We start from the raw sequence: 19,953 nt of genomic DNA, 5'->3' as shown, positions 1-19,953 counted from the left end.
GAGTTGGCCTCACTGAGTTACCAGAGATCAGGAAGGATTTTGTAGTGAGAGCAGGAGAGAGGGAGTTACAAGCCAGGGAGCCTCATCCCTAGACCCCTGTGTTGCTTACGAGGGGAATACAATTCTGGCCATTCATTCCAATGACAACACAGAGAGGGCTGCATATCTGTCCCTCAAGGAATTTATGCCAAAGACCAGTTTAATAAATTTTATAAGAATTGTGGAAATAAAACCTTAGCTCACATACACACACACACACACACATACACACACACTTCTGCATGTGACATGCTCCTGACTGTGTGGGACACACTTGCAGCATGAGAACTCACAGAAATGGGTGGAGAGCAGGCACCCAGCTGTCCATACAACCAGGCAAATCCCATCTCATCACTGGCAGGTGTGGGCATTTTCCTATTTCTGCAGGGAGCATTTATAGTAACTGTTTCATGTTTTCATTTGAATTATTTCAAGATGTGTTTCACAACCCAGAATTAAGCAATCCAGAATTGCAGTTTCCAGGGCCATCCCTTGTTTCTAATATTTTCTTAACCATGTTTTAATCTACTAGATACCATACACTAGAACTTTTAAGGAGGAATTTAATTCCATTTCAGAATGCAAAAGCAAATAGGTGGACATGATAATTGAAGGTAAAATATTTCATGAGAGCAACAAACCCGAGAGGCAACTTGGACAATAGTATAAGACAGGAGGTCAAAAGTCCAAAAAAAAAGAAAAAAGCTGTGGACAGCAGGCTGAGTCACCACACCAGCCTTCCACATCCAGTCTCCAGGTTGTGTCCAGGGAAGAAAAAACAACCACAAACTCCAGAGTATTTAAGCCATTCTTCTTTTCTTGTTTCTGTTACTAGGAACTGAATGTCATCCTTAAGGGTTTACCACACATAGGGATGTTCTCTGCTACATGAGGTGGCAGATGGAATGTTTCCTAAATCAAGAGGCTTAGGCACGGCCATGGTTCTTGGACTTGAGACCCCAAGCCTTACATGTAAGTTCCATTTCTCCACTTAGGTTTCTGTGACCCCGTTTATTCGAGTGGGGATCTTGAGGAGGCAACTGTGAAAAGTGGGAAGCAAGCAACATCAGCTGTGGACCAAAGGCAGGCTCCAGGACTGACAGCAAAGGAGGTGCTCTGTGCAGGAGGGGACTCGGGCAGAGACCAAAGACGGGGTCCTGGGAGGGGTGTCCCTGCTGACCTGCAGGACGGAGACCAGGCTTCCTGGGCTGTGAGGCGAGATGAAAAGGAGATGCAAGAAGGCCCACATGGAAAAATCAGCCAAATAGCTCATGTGAGTTCTATGCAAAGTGAAAGAAGGAGAAATTGGGAAAGAGCCTGAGAAGCCTCCTGGACAGAGGCTGAAGCAGGCTGGTCTGAGTAGAAGTGTCCGTTGGTCAGGAGCAATCCAGAAGCTCAGGTTCAGTTTCAGAGACACAAAAGTAGATCATGAGTTGCTCAGAAGCTTGGCTGGGGTTAAGGGGGATAGGAAATGGGGAGCTATCCTTTAACCTGTGTGGAGTTTTAGTTTGGAAAGATGAAAAACGTCCTGGAATTGGATGGTAGTGACATTTGCACAACAATGTGAATGTACTTAATGCCACTGAACTGTATACTCAATGGTTAAATGGTCATTTTATGTGGTGTATATTTCACCACAATATTTGGGGTGGGGGGTGAAGTAGAAGAGAATAGCTTTATTGCTTTGCCGGGCAAAGGGGGCCACAGTGAGCTAACGCCCTCAAGACTGTGTGTCCCGACCCAGGCGTGGGGGGTGCCTGAGAGAGTCTTATAGTCCAGGGGCAGGGTTGCTGATAAGGACCAGGGTGTGTGCGGGGCCCCGCATTCCTTCAATCCAGAGATCATCTGGCGTCAGGTGATGACGGGAGAACTGTGACCTTCTCTGGAACGAGGAGTGCTTCAGCAGGTCTTCCATTTGGTGGGGGTTTTAGCTCTGCAGAGGAGCTCACAGATAACATTATGCATGGTAAGTCCCCCACATACGAACTAGTTCCATTCCGAGAGCGCATTCATAAGTCTAATTTGTTTGTAAGTCCAACAAAGTTTGCCTAGGTACCCAACTAACACAATCAGCTAGAACTGTACTGTAATAGGTTTATAATACTTTTCACACAAATAATACATGAAAAACAAACAAACACAAAAAATAAAGAAAACATTGTTAATCTTACAGTATAGTGCCTTGAAAAGTACAGTAGTACAGTACAACAGCTGGCATAAGGGACTGACATCGAGTGAACAGGCAAGAAGAGTTACTGACAGGAGGAGGGAGAGGAGGTGGGAGATGGTAGAGCTGAAGGATTGTCAGCAATAGGGGACAGAGGGCAAGCTGCAATTTCACTCACACCTGATGTTGATGGAACACGTGTCCACATCTTTGAAATTCTGCAACTTGAAGGTTCTTATGCAGGGGACTTACTGTATATCTCTTGAGGGGGAATCAGGACCCTGCCCCCAAGGCTATACTATTGTTTCTTCACTGCTCCTCCCTTGTCTCCTCATCCCCTCCCTTAAATGGTAATTTTATGTGGTGTATATTTTACCACAACATTTTTAAAAAGAAACCCAAGAGTTCTTCATAAAGATTCCTAAAGAGGCAGAAAATAGGAGAAAGGTGTGTCCTATCAAGAGAAAGTGACGGGGAGGATGCCGGCGGTGTACGGTGCTGCAGGAAGCCTTCAAAGAACCAGTGGCTCCCCAGCACACCCTCTCCAAGGCTCCACTTGACCTCAGGCCTTCTTCAGCTTCCTGGTCCCACACAGCCACACAGCCACCAGGCCCAGCAGCTGCCCACAGAGCCACGAGGTGCCTAGGGTGACCGCCAGCAGGAACAAGAAGACATCCAGCAGGTACTGCTCATACCATGGCTACTGGACAGTGTGGGGCTTGAGGTGTGCTGCATCCCCTGCCTGGAGGATGGCACCCAGGTGCTGGGCAGGGGTCAGGGGGTGGGAGCGCCTGATGATGCATCCTTTACACAACCGCAGCCATGGTGATGAAAGAGAGAGAGAAGTGGACCTTTATAGGCATTACAAGTCTCCAGCCCAAATGTCATCTGGTACCTCTCATAATGTATCAGCAAAATAATTTTTTTTTTTGTCTAACTCCAATCTTATTTGTATTCAACAATTATATTGCTAACCAATTTTATTTCAGGTAGTCTTCTGCTAGGCAGACAAATGTTAAACACAGTAATAAATAAAATATATAGTATGTTAATGGCAAATGCTGCTAAGAAAATCACACAAGGAAGTAGATGTGAGGGTCAGATATCAGGAGTATTAAAATTTTAGATGACATGATTCAAACGAACTCTAAAAATTTATGAATATCAGAGAAATAGGAGCACAATATTTGATGATATTAAATAGTTACTATTCATTTGGAGAAGCATCACAATGTTACTATGGTTATTTAAAAAGAGATACCTTGGGTCTTCAGATACATTCTGGGACACAGATGAAGTATTATGATGTTTTGGATTTGCTTCAGAATAATTTGGGGCAGGGAACAGAGGCAAAGTTGAAAGTGGGTGGGAATATAAAAGAAAGAAAATTTGCCAGGAGTTTATAATCATTGAAGCTAAGTGTTGGGCATGGGGAAGTTCTGCTTTTTACAAATATTAGAAATTTGTCATTAAAAACATTTTTAAAATCTCCCACTATGATTCTAATTTTTCTTGTTGTTTCAGTTTTTGAGGTCACATCATTAGATACATATACATTTACAGTTATAGTTTCAGGTACCACACATTCCCAGTGAAATAACTAACCTTCATTACAAAAGTACAATTTTGTCTCTGGTAAAGCTTTTCACCTCAAGTCTGTTTGTCTGATATTATTCCTAATTATTCAGGTCTTATTTTCCATTAGTGTTACATGATCTGTCTTTTTCTATCCTTTTATAATCAACCCTCCTGTATCCTCATGTTTTAGATGTGCCTCTTGAAATGGCAATCAACTTGATGTTGTTAATCAAGTCTGTCAATCTTTGTATTTGAACTGGAGTATATAGGTTTATATCTACCATGTTTATATTTCTCCCTCTTATTGTTTCTTTCCTTTCTGTTTTGTCTTCCTTTAGAGATTGGAATATTTTTTGTCACTCCATTTTCTCCCTCTAATGATTTTCGTCTTATCTCTTTTCTTCAAATAAGTTATCCCAGATTCACAGCATGCCTTTACAACCTGTCAAGGTCAAAAATTAATCCATATCTTTACCTACTTCTGGGCAAGACAAGAACACTAGAAGTTCCATTTACCCCCTCCTGACTTACATGCTATTTTTGTTACACATTTTGAGTCTGTATTTTTAAGCTCAGAAAACAATATTTTTACTTCAAGTATATTATATGAATTATACATAATTTAATAATTTAATTATAAAATTATTAATATGTAAATGTTATGTCTATCAATGCTTGCTTAGATTTGCTCATATACTTTCTCTTTGTTCTTTTTTTCTTACATCTCTGACCTTCCTTATGGGATCACTTCTTCCTAAAGTATATCCTATAGTATTTCCTTTATCAAGAATCAGCTGGTAAGAATTCTCTCCTTTTGCCTCTGGCAGTGGTTTTATTTCACCCTCATTATTAAAAGATAAATTGACAGGGGAGTGGCCAGATGGCAGAGTAGGAAGACTCTGAGCTTACCTTCTCCCACAGGTACACCAAAATTACAAATATTTACAGAACAACTATTGATGAGAAAGACAGGAAGACTAGCAGAAAGTTCTTCTACAACTAAATATATAAAGAAGGAACCACAGCAAGACAGATAGGAGTGGTGGAGACACAATATGGTCAACATCCATATGCCTGGGTGGACAACCCATAAACGGGAGGATCATTGCAACTGCAGAGGTTCTCCCCAAGGAGCAAGGGGTCTGAGCCCCACATCAAACTTCCCCAGCTCAGGGTTCTGCACTGAGAAGATGAACCCTCAGAATGTTTGACTTTAAAGACCAGCAGGGCCTACTTTGGGGAGAGCCAGAGGCTGTGGGAAATAGAGACTCCACTCTTTTTATGTTTGGATTTTTTTTTTGCGGTACATGGGCCTCTCACTGTTGTGGCCTCTCCTATTGCGGAGCACAGGCTCTGGACATGCAGGCTCAGTGGCCATGGCTCACAGGCCCAGCTGCTCTGCAGCATGTGGGATCTTCCCAGACAGGGGCACAAACCCACGTCCCCTGCATCAGCAGGCAGACTCTCAACCACTGCACCACCAGGGAATCCCGAGACTCCACTCTTAAAAGGTGTGCACATACAATCTCACACACTTCAGGACCCAGGGCAGAAGCAGTAATTTGAAAGGATGCTAAGTCAGACCCATCTGCTGATCTTAGAGAGCCTCCCAGAGATGCAGGAGGCAACTGGAGCTCAGCCTGAGGACATAGGTACTGGCAGCAAGTCATTTTGGGGAACTCATTCTACAACAAGGACACTGGTGCTGATAAGCACCAGTTTGGAATCCTCCTTCTAGTTTATTAGCTCCAGGACCCAGCCCTGCTCACCAGCCCCATCAGGAGTACTGGGATGCCTCAGGGCAAGCAGCTAGCCTGTGGGAACACAGACCTGCCCACCAGCAGGCAGGCTGCCGTAAGACCCTCTGAGCCTACAGCCACTCTGGGACCCAGCTCTACCCACCAGAGGACCCAGGAGACCTGGATCCACCCATCAGTGCACCAGCACTAGCCCTGGAACTCCCTGGACCCTGCAGCCAGACAATGGGAACCAGCTCTGTGGTTGACTCACTAGTGGGTTGACTCCAACTCCAGGATCCCCAGGGCCCTGCAGTCAGAAACTCTGGGACCTGGCTCCACCCACCACTGGGCCAGCACTAGCCCTGGAACAAGCCTCATCTACTAGTGGGAAGACATCAACCCCAGGACCCCCTGGATCCCAGCCCCACCCACCAGCAGGCTAACATACCAAATCTGAGACCCCCAAGACCCCACAGCCAGAGACCCCAGGATTCAGCTCTGCCTACCAGTGGGCTGGCACTAGCTCCAGGACCCCCCGGGCTTCAGCCCCACCTACCAATTAGCCAACAATAGCCCCAGAACCACTGTAGTCCTGCAGCTGACTATGTCAGGACCAAGCCCACCCACCAGCAAGACTGCACTGACCCCAGTACCCCATATATGCAGATTGCTATATATAAACCTGATGGTAACCACAAACGAAAAATATATAATAGATACACACACAAAAAAAAAAAAAGAGAGAAAGGAATCCAAATATAACACTAAAGATAATCATCAAATTACAAGGGAAGAGAGCAAACAAAGAAAAAAGGAACAAAAAAGAACTACAAAAACAGCTTCAAAACAATTAACAAAATGGTAATAAATACATATCTATTAATAATTACATTAAAATTAAATGGACTAAGTGCGCCAATCAAAAGGCATAGAGTGGCTAAATGTATATATATATATATATATATATATATATATATATATATATATATATATACTTATGTCTTACATCTACAAGATACTAACTTTAGATCTAAAGATACACACACACTGAAACTGAGGGGATGGGAAAAGGTATTCCATACAATAAAAAGAAAGCTGCAGTAGCAACACTTATATTAGACAAAATAGACTTTAAAACAAAGACTGTAACAGGAGACAAAGAAGGACATTACATAATGATAAGGGGATCAATCCAAGAATATATAACAATTATAAATATATATGGACCCAACATAAAAGCACCTAAATACACAAAACAAATATTAACCAACATAAAGGGAGAAACTAACAGTAACACAGTAATAGTAGGGGATTTTAACACCCTATTTTCACCAATGGACAGATAATCCAGACAGAAAATCAACAGGGAAAACTGGCCTTAAATTACACATTAGTTCAGATGGGCTTAATAAATGTATATAGAACATTCCATCCCAAAGCAGCAGAATACATATTCTCTTCAAGTGCACATAGAACATTCTTCAGGATAGATCACATGCTAGGCCACAAAACAAGTTTCAGTAAATTTAAGAAGAGTGAAATCATATCAAGCATCTTTTCCAACCACAATTCTATGAGACTAGAAATCAAGTATAAGAAAAAAAATACTGCAAAAAACACAAAAATGTGGAGGCTAAACAATATGCAAAAAAACTAATAAATTACTGAGGAAATAAAAAAATACCTAGAGACAAATGAAAATGAAAACACAACAATCCAAAATCTACGGGATGGAACAAAAGCAGCTCTAAGAGGGAGGTTTCTAACCATACAACCTTACCTCAGGAAAAAAGAAAAATCTCAGATAAACAACCTAACCTTACATCTAGAGGAACTAGAAAAAGTAAAAACGCAAAGTTAGTAGAAGGGAAGAAATCATAAACATCAGAGCAGAAATAAATGAAAGAGGGAATAAAAAAATTAAAAAGATCAATGAAACTAAGAGCTGGTTCTTTGAAAAGATAAACAAAATTGATAAACCTTTAGCCAGATTCATCAAGAAAAAGAGACAAAGGGCCCAAATCAATAAAACCAGAAGTGAAAAAGGAGAAGTTATAACTGACACCACAGAAATACTAAGGATCATAAGAGATTACTATGAATAATTATACACCAATAAAATAGACAACCTAGAAGAAATAGACAAATTCCTAGAAATGTACAATCTCCCAAGACTGAACCAGGAAGAAATAGAAAATATGAACAGACCAATTACCAGTAATAAATTTGAATCAGTAATAATAAAAAAAAAAACCCTGCCATAAAAAAGCTAAATTGATTATTACCTACTTTCAGCACATTGAAGATAACATTCCATCATCTTCTAGTCTCCACTTTTGTTTAACGTGAGAAATAAGTTGGGAGTAACTGGGGCTTCAGGAACATTAATCTATCTTTTCCCATGGCAGCTTTAAAGATTTTCTTTGTCACTAGAATTCTATACTTTTTCTATAATGTGTCTCTCACTTTGGCCTCTTGAATTTGTAAATTGATGTTTTTTGTCAGCTCTAGGAAATTCTCAAAATATTTCTCATTATTTCTCCACATAATCCTTCTCTATTTTCTCTCTCCTCCCAAACAGGGGCCAGCCTATGATGACAGCTTCCCAGGGATAAGTCTTTTTTTTATTCTTTTCTTTTCATATTACCCCTGCTCTATTCAGCATCAAGGCAACTTGCCACACAGACTTATGCAGGTGGCAGGGCAGAGGCAGAATTTATCTCTGGTTCACCCTTAATATAAGGATAGGACCTTTTCAGTTCCAAGGTCTTTGCTCTTGCCAATCTCCACCAGTCAGTCTGCCAAACCCTCAATCCACATTTGATGGGATCAACAAATCCCCTTAGGGCAAACTGCTTTCCTCTCCTTGCCTCCCAGAGCTCCAGCTTGCATTTTGAATTTGGCCTAATGATTCCTTATCATCCTATTAGTCCTTTGATGCTTTGAAGATTGTTTTTTTATATTTTATCCAGCTTCTTCAATTTGTTTTCTACTGGAAGGATAGTCTGAATAACCTAGTGTATCAGCCAGAATCCAGTATGAAGAGAAAAGCCCAGGCCATTGTTCACCTCTTCAGTTATTTTATTTTATTTATTTATTTTTATTTTATTTTATTTTTATTTATTTATTTTTTTTTTTGCGGTACACGGGCCTCTCACTGTTGCGGCCTCTCCCGTTGCAGAGCACAGGCTCCGGATGCGCGGGCTCAGCAGCCATGGCTCACGGGCCCAGCCGCTCCGCGGCATGTGGGATCTTCCCGGACCAGGGCACGAACCCGTGTTCCCTGCATTGGCAGGCGGACTCTCAACCACTGTGCCACCAGGGAAGCCCTCTTCAGTTATTTTAACAGAGAGAATTTAAAATAAAGACTTTCCACCAGATTTTGGAGAACTCCGTAACCAAATGAGAGATACTGAGGCATTACAGAGTTAGTAGCTACAGAAAGCAGCCACAACCCCTTGTGCTAAGGAAACAAAGAGTGAGAATTACTAAAATTTAGAGTCTTGAAGATGGGAGTTGTGCAAAGCTTAGAAGGAGAGGGAAGGAGGGTCTTTCTTATCTGGTGTCGATGCTTTAGGAACTCAGAAGGGAAATCCACAGAGCTGAAACCCAGACCTGGAAGGGGCAGTCACATCCTGCTGGTCCTAATATCTGTGAGGGGCCCAATGAGGCTAACTCCAGTAATTCGGAAGAGCTACAAACAGAAAACCACTTCTGATACTAAAACCATCACTGCCACCATGAAAAGCCATAGATGTGGTGTTGCTGGCAGGAGCAGGGAGCAAGCAGGATGGCCCAAATCCCACCTGTCCCTGCAGCCTTCCAGTCTACCCCTGGTGTCCCCTGTTAGCAGAGCCCGAGAGGGAGGGAGCTGGGGATGCATTTGGCAGAGTGCAGCATCACAAAGCAGGGCAAAGAAAGGTGGGTTCAAAGTTGAGAAACCTCATAACTGGCCTACCTGGCCTGCCGTTTCTGGAACCAGAAATCCAGCAGACCCACTTCTGGTAGCATAGTTATGTTAGAAAATAACTGTCTGTTATTTCCATTTCAGTGTCTTGAAAATGTAGTTTTCATGACTGTATTTGCATTTGAACATGATAGAAAGTTCAAGTACATTTTTATATTTTCAAACTACTGAATAGATAAGATTATCAAGAGAAAAAAAAAGATCTTTGGCTAATAATTGGTCCTAGGAAACATTCTAAGTAGTCAATTTCCATAGTTTCTTAGTTTCCATATCCCAATCCATTTGGGGACCAATTAATGGAGCCATTTACCACAACTTCAATATGCCATTTCACATTTGATCAAAAGTAAATTATCAGGCAAAATATTCTAAATGTGCTCATTTTTGATAGGTATGAAACATGTCAGACATGTGAGCCTTTACATATACCGTACATATATATTTAATTAAATTTTTTAATTGCGGAAAAAGTCACTACAGTATTTCATTCATGTTCCTGTTCATAACACAGTGAATGACAAAGATATCCAGTGACAGACATATGTAGATATTTAATGATATGCAGGATTCTATAGCAAATAATCTGCAACTACAGTCTCATCAATGTATGGCTTTTGTTTCTTGGTGATGGGCTTAGGGATTTGTATTGTCCAAGCTTCAAGCTTCCTGCTGTCCTTCAGGACTCACATTTTCCCTGGTTGCTTTTTTTTTTTTTTTTTTTTCACCCAATATCCAAAGAGGGCCTCCCTTCCCTTTTACCCTCTCCTCCCTCAGAAATGAAGCATTTCCAAGACTGTTACCTTAGGTCCCTCATGCTTTCGTGTCCCTTTCCTGTTGTCATAGCTTTGATCTACCACAACTCTTTTTCAGGATTTTTATGCAGAATGTAGATTTTCCTCCTTCTGAGCACAGTTTTACCTCATCCTTGGGCCTTCTGTGTCCCTGTTTTGTTTTCTGTGCTATTCTTCTGGACTCACTAGCCCTCCACAAAGCTTTGTAGCAGGAGTTCAGGAGAGAGCGCTGCTAAAAGTTGATGTTTAGTTTGCCACTTATGGGATGGTGTGGGTTTTATTTGCTCTTGTTGGTTGAACTTCTTTCTAGTGTAAATGGCATCGGATTCCCTGTAGTCTGTGGAGGGCAAAGCCAGGAGAAAAGTCCCTGGGGCATGCTTCATCTCCTCGATCCTGATACCTACTCCAGCATTTTACAAACCTTAATGCCAGGCAAAGGGGAGAAGATTAGCAAAGAGTGGGGCCGGCTTAATGAGGACACTCAGGTTAAGTCTGGCACCTATTGATGAGTCTAAAGTCCCCACTCTCCCGCACATGTGAGGACATTTTGTTATTAATACTTACCCCAGTCACTAGTACAAAGTCTTCTGCACAGTTTTCAGAGCCATGCTGACTGAATCCATTTGCAAATCACGTTTTCTACAGAACTCTAAAGAAGGTAACTTTCACCCTTCTAAAACCACTAAAGCTTAGTTCCCACTCGTTTGTGGCAATAGTCCCTTGATGGACATCACACACCTTCCTCTCTGTACTGTCGTTGGAGTCAACAGTCACAATTCCATTCCCTCTTTTCACCTGCACAGAGATCGAGGCTGGGGCTCTGTGACGGAAACCATCCTCTGCCTCTCCCTGCCATGGTCCCCATCACACTTAGAAAGTCACTGAGGTCAACTCTGAGCCAGATGCTTCCTCAGGTCCAGTCAGAAACTGTAACCAAGAGACGAAAGTTATTATTGTCATTGTGCCCAAGATTGTTGGATGCTTTGCTGTATAAATACAGACCAGGACAAAATATCAAAGCACAGAAAATTCTTCTTTGATGAGTCAAGCATTGTGGAGGGTTTTTTGGCCCTTTGCCATGTGCATCAAACACTACAGGTTGGTTAACCCAACACCCTTACAGGTCTTTTAGTCCTCATCAGCTGCCAATGCAGAGATTTTTTTATGGCTCCTCTTACAGCCTTGAGTCGTCCGGTGACAGAATTCTAGGCAAGAGGAAAGAAGCCTCTTGGCGAGGGGAGGAGGAAAGATAATTCTGTGAAAACATTTACTAGCTCATATTGCCCCTTCTCCTTTTTTGTCCTCCTTGGGACATGGACATGATATCTGGAGCTGGGCAGCCATCCTGCAACCATGAGTTAAAAACGGAGAATTATAAACATGCTCTTCCTGACATTGTAGAGCTATTGAACCAATGCCATCAGTTGTCTACTTCCTTCCCATCTACTTCTCATGTAGGAAAAATAACCCTCTTTTTGTGTAAGCCAATGACAAAAAAATGAGATCTTCTCAACTATATCTGACAGAATACATTGTAAGAATACGTTTTTTAATTGAAATCTAAAATATCTCATCATAAGTTTTAATAATTGAATAGGATGTCATTTCCAGTCATTGCAATTATATGATTTAAAAATAAACAGTTGGACCACCTAGAGGGGTGGGATAGGGAGGGTGGGAGGGAGGGAGACGCAAGAGGGAAGAGATATGGGAACATATGTATATGTATAACTGATTCACTTTGTTATAAAGCAGAAACTAACACACCATTGTAAAGCAATTATACTCCAATAAAAATAAATAAATAAATAAATAAATAAATAAATAAACAGTTGCATCACTCTGTTAAATGTATGCAGTGGGTTGTAAACACCTCAGCAGTTTGATACCATCATTCATCCTTTTTTTTTTTTTTCATTCTTAACATAGATAATGAACTGCTCATTTTCACTGGGAAATTTTACATCATTCCATTTTCTTCTTGAATTTTTACTTATTTTCCACTTTCCCCAGAGAATTTATTTCTAGACTATGTATCTTTATGCTTAAAAGAATTGTATAGAGTATTCTCTCATAGCCTTAAGCATCAAAAATACGTATTCAAATTAATATTTATAGTTCCTATAACAGTAAGCCTCTAAGAGCCTAATATTTGTACTAAATTATCATTCTTTGTTTTAATACTTGCATTAATTTGGTCAAAGCTACATAAACATATTTCATATTTCAAAACATATAGTCACCTAACACAAACTATAAAATTTCATTGGAGACCTATCTCACAATGAGATGAGGGGCTGTTTTTTCAATTCTTTTAAAATTAATTTATATATCTGTAGATAAACATTATCTACTTCTGAAATGAGACAGTTTTGGATCAATATCTCTTAGTTACATAAACACTGAAAAACTATTCACATAAATAAGTAGCAGGAGCACTAAGAGTTTTGTTATGAACCACCTTGAAAATGATGTACCTTCATTCTTTGAACACCTTCAGAATAATATGCCACATGAATATGCTATTCTCACAGCAGTCTACCATCAAAAGTTACTTTTAAAGGTCTGTCAGCTGAAAAATCAAAATTCATCTTTGGCTTTTGTTAAAAACAAAGAAGTACAAATCATCTGAATTATAAAGACTTTCTGGCTCGGTCATTAGATTTTGAATTGTTGGTTTGGTACCCCTACTTTTCCACCCTGGGGCAATGTACCACGCGGAGAATGGGGGTGGGTGAAAGGTGTCCATTTCTTCTGTAAAATAAGAGTCAGGGAATTGTGAAAAGTGTGGCAGGACAGAGGATCTGCCAACCAAACACAACACCTTGTCAGGCAGACCAGTTTTAGGAAACTAGAGTAAACAAAGGCGGAAATGTACCACTTCCAGACTCTGTCTCATGTAGCCCTTGGGAAATCTTCATGTACACATTATGGTGAAGGTAGCCCAGCTTGAAGGCTACTGGCTTAAGCTGCTCTACTGAGGCTTTCTGCTATTGCTTGCAGTTGACTTTCTAGTAATAGTAACTCTCATCTGGGATGATATGAAGCTCATAAATGGTCACTAAAGGAAGATGGAATAGCAAGCCTTAGCTCAATAAAATTCCATGGGATAAATTTAAAAAGGGGAAGGGGTGAAATGAAATGAACTATTATTTGGTCTTTAGCTCTGGCACACTTTTCTGCTATGTTTTGTAGGCTTACTCGTTTGTAAAATCAGTTAGAGGACAGACGTAGCTCAGCTCTCAGTAATACAAATGAGAAAGGAAGAGTTGTCACCAGGTGCCATTGCTCTCAAGGGTCTCATCTACAGTCAAGGGAGGTGGTCCCGCCACCAGGAGGAGTCCACAGCCCTTGTTTGTAGAACCTCCCTTTCTTTGTACATGTTCTAACACAAAAAATCTCTCGAAATTCATCTTGGATTTTTTTGTTTTAATTTAATTTTATTTATTTTTTTATACGGCAGGTTCTTATTAGTAATCTATTTTATACATATTAGTGTAGACATGTCAATCCCAATCTCCCAATTCATCACATCACCACCACCCCTCCCCACCACTTTCCCCCCTTGGTGTCCATGTGTTTTTTCTCTAGTTCTGTCCTGCAAACCGATTCATCTGTACCATCTTGGATTTTTAAATCAGGAAAAAAATAAAACCCGAGGGACTGAATCACCAGTGCAAGTGTTATCTGATTATTACTTACTGTTACCTTGAGATGAAATTTGTTTAAAATCCACTCTGACAGATGTGTGTCTCTAAATTTGGAACATTTCATTTAAGGACTTATAAAAAATAAAAAATAAATGACTAATTTAAAGCCCAACACGGAGAAAGGAGCCTTCCTGGATCTTAGGGGCAAAAAAAAAAAAAAAAAAGAAAAAACCCCACAAAATTTCCCAAGAGAATGCCTTAGCAGATCCAAGTGCCTTCTGCATGCATGTGCATGGAATCACTCTGGGTGGGAGGGATATACACCAGCCAGGACCACCCTGTGGTAGGGCAGATTATTCATGGCAAAGAGGTGCTCAAAAGAGGGGCCAGTGGGGCTAAAATCAGCCCATCCACTCTCCAAGTCCTGTGCTCTGGCGGGAGGAGGCATCCATCATGGGGACAAGTTTTATTGTTGTTGTCTTAATTTGCACAATGGCTCTCCTCTCTCTCTGTGGTTGCCCCGGTGGTATCTGCTTCTTTCTGGTTGAATAGATGAGACACATGTATCCCGTTAAATGGCAGAAAGGAGATGAAAGAACTTGGAAAGCATAACACATGTCACATTGGTAAAAGATTTCTGTTCTTATTTTGAATGTTCACTACTCAGAAAGGTCTGCTTTCCACCCACAGGCAGTTACAGTGGGTATAAGACTGTCCCTGAGGTCACTGAGTCACCAGGTCACAGGTGAAATGTAACATTCAATCCAGCCCCTCCCTGTGCCTTCCACATGTGACCAAGGCTCTACTTTCTTCCCATTATCCACTGTCCTTTTTTTTCTTTCTAACACCTCTTCGCCACCCTCCCCCCACCCCCCAGTTACTTGGAGTAGTAATGTACCCAGCAGGGAAGTCAGGGCTGGAGGACACTTCTTAGACATTTTATGCAGCTAGGAATGGTCACGTGACTCAGGTCTGTCTATGAGATTTCACTGGAAGTCTTTGGGTAGCTGCGGTGTCTGGGAAACCTCTTTAAAGAAGCTAACTCAGCTGGTATGAACCTGCTTTATGCCCTTTCCTTAAGTTTCCCTTTTCTTGCCTGAAATTCCAGTGTGCTGACTGGATCTAAAATGACCACCTTGAAAATCAGGGTGACCTTGAGGATGAAGCCATCCACTAAGGAAGGCAGATCAACCACACAAGAAATCCGGACTATTGATTACATCATGTAGCTGCCACATCAGCCCTGGATGGCCTGCCTACCTACACATTTTTTTTTTTTTTTGGCCATGCTGCATGGCTTGTGGGATTTTAGTTCCCTGACCAGGGATTGAACCCATGACCTCAGCAGTGAAAGCACAGAGTCCTAACCACTGGACCATCAGGAAATTCCAATACACATTTCTTTTACATGAGAAAAAGAAGAAAGAAAAGAAAAGGAAACCCTAAGCTGTTCTATCACTTTTTTCTGGTTTCTGTTACTATCAAGTGAATGCAATTCCCAACAGTATGTCAAGTACAGAAAGGCTCAGCTATGGAGAGGCTCTTCTTAGTTTAAAGAAGAAATTATCTCCTTTCTCATGACTTCATTTTTTTTAATAGGAATATTGAGAAGACAGCTCACAGCTATGAAAAGTGGAGACCAGGGACATTTCAGCCCATGACCAACCTGCAGTCTCCACACCCGATCTGCAAAGAAGGAGTGCTCAGCAGAAACCAAGGCAGAGACCATGGACACAGGCAAGGGTGTGTCTGGCACTGAATGCACGCCCAGGACATGCTTCCTGAGCTTTGACAAGAGTTTGCAGGAGAAGCAAATAGAAAACAAAAGAATCAGCAAAGCGCCTGTCTTAGGGGTTATTCCATGATAAGTGGTGGAGTGGAGTGAGGGAAGGAGGCTGAGAAGATGCTGGGCATGGAGGCTGGAATGGTTCAGGCTCAGGGCCATGAAGAAGGGCGTGATAAGGAAGGTGGCTTCAAAGCTTCATGAGATACCAAATATGCATAAAGTTTCTGGGTTATCTGACCCCCAGAGCTTAACAACTTTTCTGGGGTTAGGAGTCACATGCAATGTGGTTATTATTCAGTCACCTAACAAGAATTACTTGCAGGTCTCCTATGTGACATAACGTTGGGCAGTAATGCTAAGTCTTGAGATATGATTTGGGTTTGTGCCCTTGAAGCTCTAAGTTTTTTAGTCCTTCTTCATTATAAGAAAGAAAATATATTTTTCCTCTTCACATGAGATTACTGTGCTGGTTGGAAAATTTCTTAAGACATCAATGGGCCCCTTTGTATTTACTCACTTAACAGGAATCCATTCAAACTTACTTTGTGGCAAGCCCTGTGCTGAACCCTGGGAACAGCAGAAAACACGAGACATGCGCTGTTGTCCTGGGTGAGCTTACTCTCTACTTTCTGGTGTGGGGGACAGCCAATAAATTAAAACATAAAGAAATGGGCAATTACAGATCCTGTGACATGCAAAGAAAAAAATAATGTGCTATAATTGGGGTGGATAGGAGAGAAGGCTTTGGGACTATCAGAGAAAGACGGTCTCTCTGAGCAGGTGGCATTGGGATGAGGCCTCGATGTCACGAAGGAGCCAACCCTGTGAAGAGAAGGAAATGTATTTTCTAGGGAGCAGCACAGGCAAAACAGCTGAGGTGGGGAGCAGTGTGGGATATTGGGAACAGAAAGGCAACCTCCTGCCTCAGTTGGAATTCTACTATAAGCACCTCCAAAGTAAAAGGCCTCTCAAAGACACCCTGTGTCAGTAGTTCGGGTTCCTCACAACTAGAAGGTATAAAATCATTCTCAGCATCTAACCTAAACTGCTCTAGTCTTCCTCTCATAGGAAATAAGTCAGCTGTTAGCATCACACACATATTATTTCACATCCTGGAAATTTCAGTTTTATTGCAAAAAAGACCCACATGGTGCCCGTTGTGGTTTACATCTTCATTCAGTGTGAGTAACCACGAGCCCAGAGAGCTGCACACCTCTTGTCCTCTATGACTTGCTTCATGCTCAGAGCCAATGTCTCAGCCTTGATTTGCTTTAACTGGATGGAGACACCGAAATTTTTGGCTTCTACTCGGAGCAGGTTTTCAGGCTGGTTTCCAAAGAAGGGAATCTCCACCATGGGCACGCCATGTTGGATGGCCTCCATGACACTACTTATCCCACCATGGGTGACAAAAAGGTGGACATGAGGGTGCCCTGTTGCAAATAACAAAGACAGCAGAATATTTCAGGATGAAAAGTTTCAGAACAATGAAAGCAGAAAAGGCAGAAGAAAATACCAATGGGACTTAAAGTGTGTTGGAGCCATTGTGAAGATGACTTTGCTTGCTACATACCCAAGGATTCCAAGCCTTGCCTTTGTATAGAGACTCCTTGACTCAGCCAGAACCCAGGGAAGACTCAGCCAGAACCCAGGGAATTCTGTAGAGAACAGTGCTAAGCAAGGCAGATATCTCCATTCATCCATCCATCCATCCATCCATCCATCATTCCATCTATCCATTCCATCATTCCATTCCTTCTCTCTATCCCCTCATGTCTCCTTGCTTCTCTCATCTGTTTTCTCTTTGTGTTTCCCTATGTCTATCTCTGTCTCTCTCTGTCTCTTCCTTTCCTTGAGCAAACTTTTCTCACCCACCAAATAATATTCCTCTTCTCTGAATTCCCGACATATTCATTGACATCACAACTCATGTAGCACTCATAAAACTTACACTGTATGTGTTGTTCTCTTTAAATATATGAGAAGCCACTTGAAAGCAAAGACTGGACTCTGCACATCAGTATTTGCTTTGCTTACTTAGAGCTTAGAGTAAGCCTTTGCTTACTTAGAGCTAACTAAGGTGATTGTTGATAATGAAGAGTTCATCTCAGCCTGTGCTGGCCAACTGGGATGTGCATAAGAACCTCCTTGTTTCTTCTTTGAAATGAGAATCATATCCCATATCCAAGACTTAAAGAAATACATTTGCAGACGTGGAAACAGGAATGTTTTAAAAATTCTACAGATTATTTTGTCATAATCTTGGTTATGAGCCTCTGATCCAGTCAGTGGCTATGGCAGTGAGGGGTCTCTAAGAAGCAGCACTAGGCACAGAGATAACCTGTTGTGGGTGAAAAAATTCTCTGGTATCAGAGACTCAGTGTGCCAAATAACTGGCCAGGAGGTTGCTCAGCTTGGCACTCAGGTACATTGGCATCAGTGTTGTGAATGTATGAGTTGCTCACACCTTAGTGGCTAAGGAAGATATGTGTGTGTCTGTGTGTGTGTGAGTGTGTAAGGGAACATGGGTAAACATGTGCACATAAAGCCACTGAATACAGGGGCAATGTGCCCCCTGGTATGTGTTCTCAGAGCTCACAGATTGTTTAGGATTATTTTGTGGTGACCTTGTTCAAGACCAAAAGCAGTAGGTCACTGTGACTTTGATGGCTGCAGACATCAGGCCTGGGATAGAAAAGAATGAAGGGCAAATAGCTCTTTTGGCACCTGATCTCATTGGATGTATAGCCTGATTCCCCAAGAGCTCCAGCTGGCTGCTCCATTCCTGCCCTCTAAAGACTTATCTTGTGCTGATGAAATTATCCAACTAGAGATCAGAGGCCTAATGATCCTAAAGATATGTAAATGAGAAGAAAGAAGCAGTCCTGGGCAGTCCTTACCCAGGAGGTCATTCTGAGGAAGCCAGTCCACAATTTTCACATTTGCTGCCAATTTGATGTCTCTGGGCCAATGAGAAGGCTTACACTCCCATATCACCCCTTGAGGGAGACGAGCAAAGGCAGCATTCATCTCCTTGAGAATCTCCTGGGACTGAATTATGCTCACCATGGAGTCCAGATCCACAAGGACAAAACCAGAGTCTCCAAACTTGGTGATGAAATTATCATATTCTTGGAGAGAGGTGAGAAAAGAAAGAGGAGAACAATGCTCATGAAAGCCTAGACAGCCATGAAATGAGGTCAGCCATTTACTAAACACACTCTCCTGTCATTTCTAGAGCTCGCTGTCCTGAGACAGCTCAGCACTCTCAGTTGTGCTCATGCCCACTGTGCTGCTGGGAACATCTTTCATTTTTGAAACATTCACCCTACTGTCCAGGTGATCATAGACACCCTACTCATTTTAGGTCCATGGAGACACGGCCACTTGGGTGTTTTCCAAAGCCAGACCAGAAGTAGTCGTGTAAGGAAGAACACCGTAGGGAGTCAGGGTCCAGCAGAGGGAGGTGGGACATCTGGAGCCTAGACCGGAGAAGCTGGGAGAAGTCCTCTGGCATAAGGAGAAGTGGAAGCAGAATGGGGAGGTGACTGGCCACCCCCACCTGATGCACCATGTAGCACGCTTTCCTCTGATATCCCATGTTGTTCTTAGTCACTGATCTTTGCAGTTCATCTCCTACCTCAATGATTCACCCACTTGACTTCACATTATATTCACATGGAAAGATTTTTTTAAAATCTGCAATGCCCAATCCCTAAGCAGCTTATCTTTTCAAGTCCCCCAGGCAGTTCTGAAGAACACTTCTGACCTAATGTTGTAATCTTGGTTTTAACACATTTTGTCAGTTCTTCCAAATATTTCTTTGAATCCTGACTCTCTTTGGACTTCCATGGCTCCCCCACCCCCAGCACCTAGACCTTCGCCCTATTGGGTTGATTCCAACTAGCATAACACTGTCTGATTTACCAGCTCAGAGGACCACTTTGACAACAGCTTTGTCATTCTGTTATAATTAAAAAGCAACATAAAACCATTATATAAAAATTGGAAAATGCCGAGGAGAAAATCTTTTGAAAAAGTCCCTGTTATCTCACAGCCATTACAATCCTCACTCCCATTAGGCTCCTGCTTAACAATTCCCTCCCCCAGGCCTGTGGCCAGGGTTGACTCACCCTCCTGTCAGGTGAAGCTTCTTGCAACCTGGCCTGGTTATCTTTATGCAACTGCATTTTCCACTCTCTAGTCCAGCTGGAGTCACCCAGGGAAACCAGAGAC

At 42.0% G+C, this 19,953-nt stretch overlaps 1 pseudogene across 1 annotated transcript in view; it reads right to left on the bottom strand.

Annotated features, from left to right (window-relative positions):
- Positions 1 to 2,768: 2,768 nt before the first annotated feature.
- LOC307051920 (UDP-glucuronosyltransferase 3A1-like) overlaps positions 2,769 to 19,953 on the bottom strand; it is a 28,117-nt pseudogene continuing 10,932 nt past the window's right edge. The window contains exons 5-7 of the transcript in view: positions 18,618 to 18,848; positions 16,911 to 17,150; positions 2,769 to 3,010 (exon numbers count right to left, since the gene is read on the bottom strand). The product of the transcript in view is annotated as a UDP-glucuronosyltransferase 3A1-like (transcript). The remainder of the gene's footprint in view (positions 3,011 to 16,910; positions 17,151 to 18,617; positions 18,849 to 19,953) is intronic.

This window comes from Hyperoodon ampullatus (genome assembly GCF_949752795.1).
Source record: "Hyperoodon ampullatus genome assembly, chromosome: 4".
Classification (NCBI taxonomy): domain Eukaryota; kingdom Metazoa; phylum Chordata; class Mammalia; order Artiodactyla; family Ziphiidae; genus Hyperoodon; species Hyperoodon ampullatus.
The sequence above is the reverse complement of the archived record's forward strand: the minus strand, read 5'-3'. Positions and strand labels throughout refer to the sequence as shown.